Here is a 16,788-nt window from a genome sequence, read left to right as displayed (position 1 = left end):
TATTTACCAGGTGACAATCACAGTTTCAGTGGTTTCTGTTTTCTACCAATTTTTCTGTTGCTAGTACTTTATATTTTCAATCATTTCCTTTCCTATAATAATTTCTGTGTTAATTCCTTTTTTTTAAAGGGATAGCTACATCAACTATACCTAATTCCAGGATCAGGTGCACATTTGAAAAAATAGGATTTGCTATTGAATTTGGGCATTTAAAAATCTGCATCACTCTCTTACTGGGTTGCATCATTTTCTTTGTTGCTGTTTTAAAGCAATACTATTTTGAACAATTTTTATTTACAGGGTTAGCTACTGCTATGTAACAAACCACCACATAATATAATGGATTAAATATTAAATTTACAATTCTGGACAGTACTTCTGGTTTGGTCTAAGCTAAACTGGTCCCGTAGGGGCTTGGTCATGTGACTGTGGGTCTGTTGGGTCTGTTACAGGTTGGCTAGTGGCTGACTAATCTAGATTGGTTTTACTCACATATCTGGGAGTTGGCTGTCAGCTGGGTAACACTTCTCTCACAATCCAGCACAATAACCTGGTCTTATTTTCCAAGTACTCACAAGGATCTGAGAGACGAGATAGAACATGCAAGGTTCTCTTGGAGCCCAGGTTCAGACCTACTTATATTGTAACTTCTGTTGCAAATTATTAGCCAAAATAAGCCATAAGGTTGGTACAAATTCAAGGGAATGGGAAATTGACTCTGCCTCTTTAGGGAGAGGAATTGCAAAGAATGTAGGTATAGGGGCTGGGGCGGGTAAAGTATTGTGGTCTTTTTACCCTCTACTGCGTGTACTTAAACTTCTTCTATGATGTGGCTGTCTCAAGTAATTTTCTTTCTTGGAGCAGATGTTTTCTGATATACAGGAAATATTGATCAATCATACTTATGAAGAAAAGTGTGCCACAGAAAGGATTATTTAGACACCATAGGTGATCACATGAGTAAAAGCTGAAGCCTTAAGCAGATGAGCCTTAAGGAGATGAGCCTTTTAACTTCTTAAGTGAAGTATTTTTATGCTTCCAAGTATCAAGTGTAGTATTGTATTAATCAGATTAAAACAACTCTAAGTCAAACGTGTAAAACTGAACTAAAAATTAGGATGCATTTATTTAATTTATATTTTCAATCATTTCCTTTCCTATAATTTCTGTGTTAATTCCTTTTTTAAAGGAATAGCCACATCAATAGCATTTGGACAGAATGTATACCTTGATATGGAGCACAGATCATATATCACTCCCTGAATTAATAGCTATGAAAGCAGATATCTATGCCCTTTAGCCCTTCTATTATCTGGCCTAAACACTTTATTCTTTAAAGACAAACTTTTATTTCCTTACATTCTAACTCATTAAAGATTTTTGGAGGTTTTTGGGGTCATTTTATCTTTGTGGAGGAAAAAGCTAGAAAATGTATGTGTGTGCATGTGTGTATATACTGAGGACAGAACATTGAACCCAGGGCCTTTTACAAAACATCTTGCTCAAGTATCACTGAGCTACATCCCAAGTTGTCATAAAATTTTATTTTAAAAGGGTTTTGTTAAGTTGCCCAGGCTGACCTAGAACTTTCAATACTCCTGCTTCAGGTGACTGAGTGGCTAGAATTACAGACATATGCCGCCACACCCACTAATATGTATATTAAATAGTACTTGTTCTTATTTTACATCATCAAAATGCTTTATATAAGATTACAAAAAAACAAGTACACTATGTTTGAGAGAGGTTGGTTTTGCCAGGGAGACAGAATTCTTTCATTTTATAAGTTTATTGAGTATATATCATGAGCATACCTTACAAAGCACACTGAACAAGAGTAGCAGAATTAATACTGGGGAAAAGAAAAATTGATACAAAAAGCATATATCCTTGTTTCTTGACTTTCCTTTAGTATAGAAATATAAAGTTTGTGGCTTGAAGTGACCTTAATGATATTGTAGCATAGTACTTCTTGAAAACTCCAATGATGGATAACCTTATATCTGAAGAACTCGAATCCATTTCCAAATGTCTTATTGAGTTATCATCACTGAAGATGTTTGAGGAAAAAGTTGGTGGACTGTGAGAAACCTTACTGTGTGCTGCAATTCTTATCTTCATAAATGACAAGTCTACTTAAGAAATACTTGTAAATAATCACAACAAAATAAAAAATGTGCTAACATATGCACATGTACCTTAGGTACACAGAGAAAACTTAATTTATTATACAGTTTATTGGCCAGAACTTGGTAATTGTCTGCATAGGGAGAATAGTTGAGGTAGAAGAGCTAAACATGGTTGATGTTCTTTAAAATTGGAAATTCTAATAATTGGGATTAGTAGGAGCACTCTGTGCACCATAGCATTCAAGAGTTCAATCCACGGCTGGGGTTGTAGCTCAGTGGTAGAATGCTTTCCTCACCTGTGTGAGGAATTAGGTATGAGAACCTCAGCACCACATAAAAATAAATGCAGATATTAAAAAACAAATTTTAAATTCTTAAAAAGAGTTAAATCCACATTCATTTTTGACCTCAAACTCCATCCCTGGCCCATTATAGAAACACCACCTAGACATCAAATATGCAATTCCTAAGAAGTCCTTTCATGATAGGAATGTTTGCAAAGAGCAGCTTTAAATTGGATAAAGTGCTTTGCTTGCAGTCATTCTATTCAACTTGTTTCAGGTTTGAATGGCACGGTGAATTATTATTTTAATATTACACATTAACTTTATTCTGCATTGATTTTTTTTTTGTACTGGGAATTTAATTCAGGGGTGCTCTACTACTGGGCTACACCCCCCAGCCATTTTATTTTATTTTGAGACTAACTTGCTGAAATTGGCCTTGTGATTCTCCTGCCTCAGCTTCTGGAGTAGCTAGGATTATGGCATGTACCATTGTGCTTGGGTTTTATCCTTCTCATCAGCAAATTACCTCCTAAATTATTCCAGTTATCTGATATATTTAAAAATAGACAAAATTCAGTTTAATTTGAGGAAAATTGTTGTATCAGGGAGGTATAATATGGAAGTTTAAAAAAACAGTGGTGGTACGGGAAAATGGAAGGGTAAATTTATAAAAGTATATCTCAAAACACTTCTCTATCCTCCTCCTCATTGTTGATACTCAGTCATGAAAGATCTGCTTTTTTTTTTTTTTGTTTCATTTGTCCTCATCCTTTTGGTAATCTTGGCTTTATTTTTGTTCCAATTTCCTTTAGTTTTCTACCTTGATAGTATTTATTTCCTTTTCCCAAACCCTAATTCAAACTGTATCATTCACTTACTGGAGTAGCTTTCACAATAATCCAATCAAGGACATTTGTGATCAGTTTCTTCCAAAGGGGTTATTTGATCATCATCAAGAAGGCAATTATCTATCTCTAGAGCTGGGTTAAACAAAAGGGCAAAAATGGTAATGTATGGGTTTGCAAGCCTTTCTGTTTTTATGCCCCCTTAGACTTCCAGATTCATCTGGGAAAGACTTGGCTTTCAAACTGTGAGGGCTACATGGCATTGTTCCTAAGAATACTGAAAGTGCATGATATGGTGGTGCACGCCTGTAATCCCAGTAGCTCAGAAGGCTGAGCAGGAGGAACGGGGAGTTCAAAGGCAACCTCAGCAACTCAGTGAGGCCCTAAGCAACTCAGACTACGACTCTAAATAAAATACAAAAAGGGCTGGGAATATGGCTCAGCAGTTAAGTACCCCTAGATTCAATCCTTGGTGGTGGGTAGGGTGGACTGAAAGTGAACTTGTTTCAAATTCATTCCTCTTGTCCATTCTTGAATCTTTCCCACTTTCTGACCTGTTCTAGGAATTTTAGAGGTGATTAAAAAAATACATATAGGGCTGGGGTTGTGGCTCAGTGGTAGAGCACTTGCCTCACATGTGTGAGGCACTGGGTTTGATACTCAGCACCACATAAAATTAAAAAAAAAACATTAAAAAAAAACATATCTTTTAGTACTAGGTACTGAACCCAGGGACACTTAATCACCAAGCCACATCCCCAGCCATTTTTATATTTTGTTTAGAGACAGGGCCTTGCTAAATTGCTGAGGCTGGCTTTCAACTTGCAATCCCCCTACCTCAGCCTCCCAAGCCACTGGAGTTATAGGCATGCATCACTGCACCCAGCTAAATAAATTCTTCATTGAAATAAGTCATACTAAGTTTGCAGTGGATAATTTAAAATCTATAGGAGATGCATCATAAAATGACTTTTCAATGTGAAGAAATTCCTAACAAAATTATACATGGAAATATTATTCAGGGGTCATAGATGCTTTTATGAATTAGTTCATTCAAAATGTTTATTAGGGCTGGGGTTGTGGCTCAGTGGTAGAGTGCTTGCCTAGCATGTGTGAGGCACTGGGTTTGAGTCTCAGCACCATATATAAAATAAAGTTACACTGACAATTAAAAGTGTTCATTAAATACCTACTCTCTGCTAATGGTAAGAAGTCAGACATATTCCATTCTTTTTATAGAACTTACATTCAAGTGGGTAAGACAGTGTTTGAGTCTAGACTGTCCCATAAGCAGAGGTGATGCAAGAATTTAGATGCAGATTGGTTTGGGGTACAGAAACCTAAGAATCAGCAGGATGAAAGGGTGTGTCATTAAGTTAAATTCAATCCCACAAGGAGCGTCCTGAGAAGCCATATAGAATATGACTGTGGCTTGTCTGTTAGATATTTATTGGGTCTGTCCTCCATTGACTGTCACTCACTGGCCATAGATAGCCCCACATGTTCACCATATCATGCCTCCACCTCTTGCAATGGCTCAGTTGGTTCCTGAAATTGTCCCATTAAGTGGTGGCAGAGAGAGCTATAAATAATGTATCTGAGGAGAGACGCTACTAAGCAACATTTGTACAAACCTGCTGTATCAATAGCTTGAGTTAAAAGGTGAGCTAAGAAGATAAAAGTGCTCAAGAGTGGCTGGTACAGAGAGCAATAGAATGAAAAAACTATATAATTGGAAATTGTGATAATTGTGCCAGGAGAGCATACTCACACTACACTCCAAAATAGTGGCACAGTCCATGGGGGTGGAAAAACTCCTTCAAACTGTCATGATTCCCAGATATGATCAAATATTTGTAGTGCAACTAAAGTAAAATATGTTGAAGATTAAAGCCAATTTTGAATCTTACTATTTAACTGTCCTGCTGCTAGTTAGGCATTTAAATCCATAGAATGTCAGTTACTTCTTTCATGTATGTCATTTTCATTTCTTTTGAATCGAACTTTCTATACAAAGACTTATGTGAGTAATCCTCAGTTTCTCAGACATTAACTGTTTTCTTACTTAGTTACTAGTATTTATGGATTGTGTAATATAAATTCCAGGCAGGGTGAACAAACCCACACAAACCCTGAATACCATCTTGGAAGTTAGTGTCTTCTAAATCAACATATACTCAATTTGATGTATGATCATTTGAATTTAAGGATATGTCTATTTTTTTTTCACATTGCCTCCCTAATTGCATTGTAAATTTTTCCAAGCAGTCAGCTCCTTCTTTTCTCTTTAACTAATAATAGTTGAAGTCCTTAAGGGTTTTAATCTGACCTCAAGCAAGAGGCAGGTAGTCCATGGGTATAATGATTTAATAAGAGTCTCTGAATCCATCCAAAATTATGCTCCACCATGACTGGACTGTGGCTTTCATCTCAAAATTGAAAGTGGACATCATGGCTATAGTCAAGAAAGAATGGATAGGGAACAGAGCAAAGGCAAATTGTCTTAGTCAAAATACTTCATATCCTGGTCTCATCAATTTCAAGTTTTTTTCCAAAATGATACATAATAACATATATTTGATATATATGTAAAATTGATATGTGTATATATGCATGTATATATATTTGGCCAGAATTACACACATGCATAACTATATATGTGTATATAAGTATACATATGTATATATGTGTGTTTACACACACACACACACACACACACACATACACACACACAAATCAGAACTATATCAGTCACCATCCTAGCTGCAAGAAAGTCTAAGAAGGTGAATACATTTAAGTGTATGGTCACTCTTCACACAAATCATAGGTTTGTTAAAAAGATAGGGGCAAGAGATACTGCTTAGAAACTAATCACGTTTTCTGAACCAAGAAATTAATAGTGAAAAGAGTCCTTGAAGCCACATGACAAAAAAAAAAAAAATCAGACCTTTTTAGAAGATGTGAGGAGAAATTCCAAAATAGCCATGGGGGTAGGATATAGATAAGACATAGCTATTTATTTATTTATTTATTTATTTTTCCTGCATAACTTCTTCTTTATTTCCATCAGCTTTATTCAAAGGTAATATATACATGACAAGTGTTTCTGTCCTGTTTATTTATTTTTTTTTTTTATTGGTCGTTCATAACATTACATAGTTCTTAATACATCATATTACACGGTTTGATTCAAGTGGATTATGAACTCCCGCTTTTACCCCGTATACAAATTGCTGTATCACATCAGTTACCCTTCCATTGATTGACATATTGCCTTTCTAGTGTCTGATGTATTCTGCTGTCTGTCCTATTGTCTACTATCCCCCCTCCCCTCCCCTCCCCTCCCCTCCCCTTTTCTCTCTCTACCCCTTCTACTGTAAATCATGTCTTCCATTTGTATTCTCTTGACTTACCCCTCCTTACCTCTTATATGACATTTTGTATAACCCTGAGGATCGCCTTCCATTTCCATGCAATTTCCCTTCTCACTCCCTTTCCCTCCCACCTCTCATCCCTGTTTACTGTAAATATTCTTCTCAAGCTCTTCGTCCCTACCCTGTCCTTGTTTACACCCCTTATATCAAAGGAGTCATTTGGTATTTGTTTTTTAAAGATTGACTAGCTTCACTTAGCATAATCTGCTCTAATGCCATCCATTTCCCTCCAAATTCTATAATTTTGTCATTTTTTAATGCAGAGTAATACTCCATAGTGTATAAATGCCACATTTTTTTTATCCATTCATCTATTGAAGGGCATCTAGGCTGGTTCCACAGTCTTGCTATCGTGAATTGAGCTGCTATGAACATCGATGTAGCAGTGTCCCTGTAGCATGCTCTTGTTAGGGCTTTAGGGAATAGACCGAGAAGGGGAATAGCTGGGTCAAATGGTGGTTCCATTCCCAGCTTTCCGAGAAATCTCCATACTGCTTTCCAAATTGGCTGCACCAATTTGCAGTCCCACCAGCAATGAACAAGAGTGCCCTTTTCCCCGCATCCTCTCCAGCACATATTGTTGTTTGACTTCCTAATGGCTGCCAGTCTTACTGGAGTGAGATGGTATCTTAGGGTAGTTTTGATTTGCACTTCTCTGACTGCTAGCGATGGTGAGCATTTTTTCATGTACTTGTTGATTGATTGTATGTCCTCCTCTGAGAAGTGTCTGTTCAGGTCCTTGGCCCATTTATTGATTGGGTTATTTGTTATCTTATTGTCTAATTTTTTGAGTTCTTTGTATATTCTGGTTATTAGGGCTCTATCTGAAGTGTGTGGAGTAAAGATTTGTTCCCAGGATGTAGGCTCCCTATTTATCTCTCTTATTGTTTCTTTTGCTGAGAAAAAACTTTTTAGTTTGAGTAAGTCCCATTTGTTGATTCTATTTGTTAACTCTAGCGCTATGGGTGTCCTATTGAGGAATTTGGAGCCCGATCCCACAGCGTGTAGATCATAACCAACTTTTTCTTCTATCAGATGCCGTGTCTCTGATTTAATATCAAGCTCCTTGATCCATTTTGAGTTAACTTTTGTGCACGGCGAGAGATAGGGATTCAGATTCATTTTGGTGCAAATGGATTTCCAGTTTTCCCAGCACCATTTGTTGAAGATGCTATCCTTCCTCCATTGCATGCTTTTAGCCCCTTTATCAAAAATAAGATAGTTGTAGTTTTGTGGATTAGTTACTGTGTCCTCTATTCTGTACCATTGGTCCACCCGCCTGTTTTGGTACCAGTACCATGCTGTTTTTGTTACTATTGCTCTGTAGTATAGCTTGAAGTCTGGTATCGCTATACCGCCTGATTCACACTTCCTGCTTAGTATTGTTTTTGCTATTCTGGGTCTTTTATTATTCCATATGAATTTCATGATTCTTTTATCTATTTCTACAAGATATGCTGTTGGGATTTTGATTGGCATTGCATTGAACTTATAGAGAACTTTTGGTAATATCGCCATTTTGATGATGTTAGTTCTGCCTATCCATGAGCAGGGTATGTTTTTCCATCTTCTAAGGTCTTCTTCTATGTCTTCTTTAGGGTTCTGTAATTTTCATTGTATAAATCTTTCACCTCTTTTGTTAGGTTGATTCCCAAGTATTTTATTTTTTGGGGGGATATTGTGAATGGAGTAGTTGTGCTCATTTCCGTTTCAGAGGATTTGTCGCTCATATACAGGAACGCCTTTGATTTATGCGTGTTGATCTTATATCCTGCCACTTTGCTGAATTCATTTATTAGCTCTAATAGCTTCTTTGTAGACCCTTTTGGGTCTGCTAGGTATAGAATCATATCATCTGCAAATAGTGATAATTTAAGTTCTTCTTTTCCTATTTTTATGCCTTTAATTTCTTTTGACTGTCTAATTGCTCTGGCCAGTGTTTCGAGGACTATGTTGAACAGAAGTGGTGAGAGAGGGCATCCCTGTCTTGTACCAGATCTTAGAGGGAATGCCTTCAATTTTTCTCCATTCAGAATGATGCTGGCCTGTGGCTTATCATAGATTGCTTTTACAATGTTGAGGTATGATCCTGTTATCCCTAATTTTTCTAGCGTTTTGAACATAAAGGGATGCTGTACTTTGTCGAATGCTTTTTCTGCATCTATTGAGATGATCATATGGTTCTTATTTTTAAGTCTATTGATGTGGTGAATAACATTTATTGATTTCCGTATATTAAACCAGCCTTGCATCCCAGGGATGAATCCTACTTGATCATGATGTATAATTTTTTTGATATGTATTTGAATCCGATTCGCCAGAATTTTATTGAGGATTTTTGCGTCAAGGTTCATTAGAGATATTGGTCTGTAGTTTTCCTTCTTTGATGTGTCTTTGTCTGGTTTCGGAATCAGGGTGATGTTGGCCTCGTAGAATGAATTTGGAAGTTCTCCCTCTTTTTCTATTTCCTGAAATAGCTTGAAAAGTATTGGTGTTAGTTCCTCTTTAAAGGTTTTGTAAAACTCTGCTGTATACCCATCCGGTCCTGGGCTTTTCTTAGTTGGTAGTCTTTTGATGGTTTCTTCTATTTCCTCTATTGTTATTGGTCTGTTTAGGTTGTCTATATCCTCCTGGCTCAATCTGGGCAGATCATAGGACTCAAGGAATTTATCTATGCCTTCACTATCTTCTATTTTATTGGAGTATAAGGATTCAAAGTAATTTCTGATTATCTTCTGTATTTCTGAAGTGTCTGTTGTGATATTGCCTTTTTCATCCCGTATGCTAGTAATTTGGGTTCTCTCTCTTCTTCTCTTCGTTAGCATGGCTAAGGGTCTGTCAATTTTATTTATTTTTTCAAAGAACCAGCTTTTAGTTTTGTCAATTTTTTCAATTGTTTCTTTTGTTTCAATTTCATTAATTTCAGCTCTGATTTTAATTATTTCTTGCCTTCTACTTCTTTTGCTGTTGTTTTGCTCTTCTTTTTCTAGGATTTTGAGATGAAGTATGAGATCATTTATTTGTTGGTTTTTTCTTTTTTTGAGGAATGAACTCCAAGCAATGAATTTTCCTCTTAGAACTGCTTTCAATGTGTCCCATAGATTCCGATATGTTGTGTCTGTGTTTTCATTTAACTCTAGGAATTTTTTAATTTCCTCCTTGATGTCTTCTAAAACCCATTGATCACTCAGCAACCTATTGTTCATTCTCCAGGTGATGCTTGCTTTTTCCTTTCTTCTTTTATCATTGATTTTCAGTTTCATTCCATTATGATCAGATAAGATGCATGGTATTATCTCTACCCCTTTGTATTGTCTAAGAGTTGCCCTGTGACATAGTATATGGTCTATTTTTGAGAAGGTTCCATGTGCTGCTGAGAAAAAAGTGTAGCTACTTGATGTTGGGTGGTATAGTCTATATATGTCAATTAAGTCTAGGTTGTTAATTGTGTTATTGAGTTCTATAGTTTCCTTATTTAACTTTTGTTTGGAAGATCTGTCCAGTGGTGAGAGAGGTGTGTTGAAGTCTCCCATGATTATTGTATGTTGGTCTATTAGACTCTTGAACTTGAGAAGAGTTTGCTTGATGAATACAGCTGCACCATTATTTGGGGCATATATATTTATGATTGTTATGTCTTGTTGGTGTATGGTTCCCTTGAGCAGTATGAAGTGTCCTTCTATATCCCTTTTGATTAGCTTTGGCTTGAAATCTATTTTATTAGATATGAGTATGGACACTCCTGCTTGTTTCCGCGGTCCATATGAGTGATATGATTTTTCCCAACCTTTCACCTTCAGTCTATGTATATCTTTTCCTATCAAATGCGTCTCCTGTAGACAGCATATTGTTGGGTCTTGTTTTTTGATCCATTCTACTAGCCTGTGTCTCTTAATTGGTGAGTTTAAGCCATTAACATTTAGGGTTATTATTGAGATATGGTTTGTTCTTCTATCCATATTTGTTTATTGATGTTACTAAACCTGATTTGTTATCCTCTATGACTACTTTCCCCCCTTTACTGTCCTACCTCCCATTGTTGGTTTTCAATGTTGTTTTCCATTTCCTCTTCCTGTAATGTTTTGCCAAGGATTTTTTGAAGAGATGGTTTTCTAGCTGCGAATTCTTTTAACTTTTGTTTATTGTGGAAGGTTTTAATTTCATCTTCTAACCTGAAGCTTAATTTCGCCGGATACACGATTCTTGGTTGGAGCCCATTGTCTTTCAGTGTTTGAAATATGTTATTCCAGGATCTTCTAGCTTTCAGAGTCTGTGTTGAGAGATCAGCTGTTATCCTGATTGGTTTACCCCTAAATGTAATCTGCTTTCTTTCTCTTGCAGCTTTTAAAATTCTCTCCTTATTCTGTATGTTGGACATCTTCATTATAATGTGTCTAGGTGTGGATCTCTTATGATTTTGCACATTCGGCGTCCTGTAGGCTTCTAGGATTTGGGATTCTGTCTCAATCTTTAATTCTGGGAAGTTTTCTCGTATTATTTCACTGAATAGACTGTTTATTCCTTTGGAATGGAGCTCTGTGCCTTCCTGTATCCCAATGACTCTTAAATTTGGTCTTTTGATATTGTCCCATAATTCTTGGATGTTCTGCTCATGGTTTCTTAGCAGACTTGCTGAGCTGTCTATGTTCTTTTCCAGTTGAAATACTTTGTCTTCATTGTCTGATGTTCTCTCTTCTAAGTGATCTACTCTGCTGGTAGTATTCTCAATTGAGTTTTTAAGTTGGTTTATTGTTTCCTGCATTTCTAGAATTTCAATTTGTTTGTTTTTTATTACCTCTATCTCCCTGTGAAATTGATCTTTGACTTCCTGGATTTGTTTGTCAATGTGATCTTTCATTGTCTGATTTTGCTGTCTCATGTCTTCCTTGAGACTCCAGATCATCTGAAGCATATATATCCTGAACTCTTTATCTGATATTCCATCTGTTGCAGCTATTACCTCATCTAAAGTTGAGTTGACCTGCATTGCTTGTGGTCCTTTCTTTCCTTGTCTTTTCATACTGCCCGCGTTTCTTTCTGCTTGGTGCAACTGTTGTGTTTTGAAATTTACCCCCTATTTATTTATGTTGCTCTTGTATACTTGAAAAGTCTCCCTTGCAGGTGCGGGCGGCGGCTGTGCCCCTACTCCAATTGGGGTGACGTGTCTATCACGCTGGCGTCTCTCTGGGCCTGTTCCGGGAGTGGAAGGCGGCTCTGCTCTGTCCCTATTCCAATTGGGGTGTCGTGACTACAATGCTGGCAGATCGCTGGGCCTCTTCCGGGCGTGGGCGGTGGGCTTGGCTGGTGGGATTCCACCTAATGGCAGTCCCTAACCTCCCTGCTTGCTAATTAATGGCTTCTCTGAGGCGCCACGCCTTCTGTAACTGCGGGGCAGGCCGCGCGAATCAGTTGGCCTGGATCTCCGGGGTCCTGCTGCTGGCTGTTTTGATGTTACAAGCTGTTGGAGAGTGGTGGTGTATTCTTCAGCTTTCCCGGATGGTGGCCACTGACTGCCTGGATGGAGTGTCCGCTGTTTTGATGTTGCACTCTGAAGGAGAGTGGCGGTGTATCCTTCAGCTTTCCCGGATGGTGGCCGCTGACTGCCTCGGTGGAGTGTCCGCTGTGGGGGATGGGACTGTACCGCTTTCTTCCCCTTCTGAGAACCCGTGCTCGGCCCAAGGGTCCGTGTGGGCTTGGCTGGTGGGATTCCACCTAATGGCCTTCCCTAACCTCCCTGCTTGCCAATTAATGGCTTCACTGAGGCGCCACGCCTTCTGTAGCCGCAGGGCAGGCCACGCGAATCAGTTGGCCTGGCTCTCCGGGCCCTGCTGCAGGCTGCTGGGATCCCTGGCACTCTATCACTTTGATTTTTTCTGCTTGCCCCTCCCCCAGCGCCGGCTAGCCAGGTTTCCTTTTGGCTGCTACTGGGAGGAGGGGTTGGAGGTCAGGTGTCTCTGGTTTCCCCCTAGCCTGTATGGAGGCTCAGCTTGATACTCCCTCTCCCGGCAAGCCTAGGAGAGATTTTATGCGAATTCCCGCTGTCTGGGGGGTGAGCTGAATGACACCGACCTGTTTTGATGTCGCACTCTGAAGGAGAGTGGCGGTGTATCCTTCAGCTTTCCCGGATGGTGGCCGCTGACTGGCTCGGCGGAGTGTCCGCTGTGGGGGATGGGACTGTACCGCTTCCTTCCCCTTCTGAGAACCCGTGCTCGGCCCAAGGGTCCGTGTGGGCTTGGCTGGTGGGATTCCACCTAATGGCCTTCCCTAACCTCCCTGCTTGCCAATTAATGGCTTCACTGAGGCGCCACGCCTTCTGTAGCCGCAGGGCAGGCCACGCGAATCAGTTGGCCTGGCTCTCCGGGCCCTGCTGTTCTGTCCTGTTTAGAAGACAGGAAAACCAAGACAAAAATATTTAAATAAATTACTCTAGGAAAAAAAGTGATTCTCATGAAGATAGTGTTCATAGTTTAGTTCATACAGGTCCTTGTGCATGTTTATCATTTATCTTTGAGGATTATTCAAATATACCATGAAAAGATAAACCCATATTATTTGGTTAGTAATGGTTTCCTTAATAAATTCCTAATGCAAAACAAAAGTAGTTCTTCCAAATTTCCAATTTTAAATGATATGAAAGAAGACCTGATGTCATGGAATTCTGACGTTTTTTTTTTAATTGGCATGTGCAACTGTAAGAATGGTTAAAATTAGGGAAAATTCAAATTGACTTCTGATTATATTCTCACCTGTTGTATATTATAAGAACAATTTTTATGGTCTACAGAGAACTGAGCTACAAGTATCTGACATTGGAACATGAGAGCTAAACTCAGGGAGGCCCAGAGCTAACAGGAAGTAGAGAGTCACTGAGTCTATTTAAACACAGTAGGGGCTGGGGATGTGGCTCAAGCGGTAGTGCGCTCGCCTGGCATGCGTGCGGCCCGGGTTCGATCCTCAGCACCACATACCAACAAAGATGTTGTGTCCGCCAAAAACTAAAATAAATATTAAAAATTCTCTCTCTCTCTCTCTCTCTCTCTCTCTCTCTCTCTCTCTCCTCTCTCACTCTCTTTAAAAAAAAATAAATAAACACAGTAAATACGTAGGTTTCCCACAACAAATCTCCCAAAATCAACAGTGTGGTCTGAATGTTATCAAAGCTCACTAGCCAGGAATTCCCATGACAAGACATAGCTATTTAAAGTTAAAATCAGGCAAAAGAATCTCACCAACCATGTACTCATACTTTATTATGTCTGAACTTTCTTTTCCTCAGAATATTACATCTATGAATGTCAATCAATAAGACATTGGGCATTTTCAGGGGGAAAAAAGGTATAAAGACTATTTGATTGAAATCAGAACATTTGCTGAAAAAATAATGCTTCATTTTTTCTTGTATAAATATTTTTTAGCTCTTTTCATGAATGTCAGGTGATGAACAGTGGAGAATTAGCTTGTGAAAATATTTTGATCACATTTTTATTGATAAATTTTATAAGGCAATTTTTTGTCTTATCATCAGGTCATTATTTCAGTGTTCATCTTTTAAAGCACAGTTTTTAAAAATGTACATTAAGGCAATGAAAGTTTTAGGAAAAATGTTTAGTTTAGGAATCAATAGACAAGATTATTCTATTTTTATATCTTGGAATGCTTTTTGGAATATAACTAAAGTCATTGTATTTAAGGAGAGCATAAGATTATACATTTTTGGGGGGTGGAGAAAAAATCTCTAGGTCAAGAATTTGATAAATTTTAAACAAAGATCCTACAGAGAAGGGGAAGATTTGGAAGAAATTATTTTTTTTACATCTCTGTCCCTTCATCAGAAATCTGCCATATATTGTGAAATTACATGTCTAGTTCAAAATTAAGCATCTGAAGTAGGCTAAATAAGGAAATATAGTTTAGTAGTGATAGAATGAATCCTCATGAGTCAGGGAATGGAGCAAGGCAAGAAGAGTAGTTAAGTGCATTGAATAGTCCTCCATCAATATAATTCAAACTTGCTCTGGCTTCCCAAGAGCGTTTTCCATGTTCCATTGCTCAAGTGAAATACCCATCCTATTTTATCTTGATCTTCCCACATTATTTATTTCCTTAGATGGTTCCTCTGTAAGCCTATTGACTGAAAATTAACTGCTGTGGGAATATGTCTACTAATGGATTTAAAACCAGAATTTTGGCAATAATACAAATACATATGCAATGGTGTTTGCTTTCTCCTTTAATTTCATCTTTAGACCTATTAGATTATCAATGCAAGATAGGAAAATGACATTCATATTGAAAGATGAAAAATTAATGTATTTATATTACATGTTTAAACATAGGAATGACCTGGATGTAATCATATCATAAAGAATACTTGTCTTCATTGGCTAATTAAACTGTGAACCTGCATGGTCTCAAATGCATGGGAAAGATGTGGAGAACGTATTTATACACATACCAAGAGGATCCCTCCAGGAATCAGACACACTCAAAATGTGTTATATAGCAATAACGTGATTGTATTAAGTTTTGTTGTCATCAGATCATTGTGGGTGGGAAGAGTCTGATTTTGGTGATCACACAAACATAGGCTTGACTCTGTTGTTTTATTACTGACTCTGTATCCAGGGGTAAGTTACTTAAACATTCTGACCCTCAGAGTTTTCCTTTGTAAAGTGAGACTCCTTTCTTTAAGAACATATGAAGATTGAAAGATATATAAAACACATTAACATGTTGCCTGGCATGAAATGAATGCTCATTATGTATTAATCTCCTTCCCATTCTCCCCCTGGGAGCAATGGGTGATTCAGAGTTTGTAATGCAGTGAATAAGAAATCTCAGAATTGTATAAAAGGCACTATTGCTTATATATTCATTCATTAGCTCCTTTATTATCACTGAGTATGTTATTTGCATTACATAGTTTAGTCATGGTGTGTATAATTTGAATTTAACTAGAAACAATATTATTCTCACCAATGTTACTTCCAATTCAATTACCTGACATTCTGCTAGGTTGGGAACACTGGCATTTCTAGTAATTTTGAAGTTCCATAGAAAAGTAATCTCCATACACTATGCTAATTTCCAAATAATCAGATCAACAGTTCAATTGGCTGCTTGGTCACATTTGTTCCTAAAGGCAGAAAATAAAAGTATAGGAGAGACAGGCCCAAGTCAAGTTCTCTCTCTTAGCTCTCATTTTCTCAGAAATAGACCTCAAGCTAAGGATTCTAGGGTTAGTGATGTATTAAGGAAATGCTCCCAGGAAAGTCCAGTGAGTGAACAGAGAAGCAGAATTATAAAGAGGAAGAAGCTAAGCCAGGATTCAATTTTATGTGAAGTCCCAGATTCAGCCTGATCCTATGGTGAGCCCTAGAGCATAAATTGTGCCTCTGGGTTTCTCTTGTTTCTCGACATAGGAATTGTCATTTTCTAATCCAGAACCAGTCAATCATGGACTGGATGCCACAAGGAACATAAACTCTCAGGAACATCTTGTTCCAACTTAGAATGTGATAGCTCTGGTAGTTAAGGTCATTCCTCAGAAGAAATTGTAACTGTAAGCCCTTATCAAAAAGTACAAAACAATTATAGGGTGGAACATAGCATTGGTAAAAGAGATGAAAGTCATCAGGGCTGATCACTATGTCCACTTTACTCTCATGACTCCTTGTGTCTTCTGAGTTGGGAACATATAAAGGCCATCAGGGGATTATTAGTTCCCAGTGAGGTAAGGTATTCTATTAAGTAGACTACCAAATATTGTCGGAGTTAACCTGAATTTAATATTGTTTAGTATGAATAGCCTATTTCATTATAGACTATAGAGTATCTGATAACAATGCAAATATATGAACTTTTTATTGTGCCATTATTTATTCAAAATGTAGTAGATGCCAGGCTATATAGTAAATGGTTTATATATTTAACTACCTAATCAAACATTGCAAGGCTCATTTTAATTATAGAGAAACTGAGATTCAGGAAATATTCAGAATTTCTGGCTAGAAAATGGCTAAACTAGAACTTGAATTCTGACATAAATGAAAAATCTGGCTGGGATAGTAGCTCAGTGGTGGAGTACTCGTTT

Source organism: Urocitellus parryii, chromosome X, assembly GCF_045843805.1.
Source record: "Urocitellus parryii isolate mUroPar1 chromosome X, mUroPar1.hap1, whole genome shotgun sequence".
In the NCBI taxonomy this organism is placed as follows: Eukaryota; Metazoa; Chordata; class Mammalia; order Rodentia; family Sciuridae; genus Urocitellus; species Urocitellus parryii.
The sequence above is the reverse complement of the archived record's forward strand: the minus strand, read 5'-3'. Positions refer to the sequence as shown.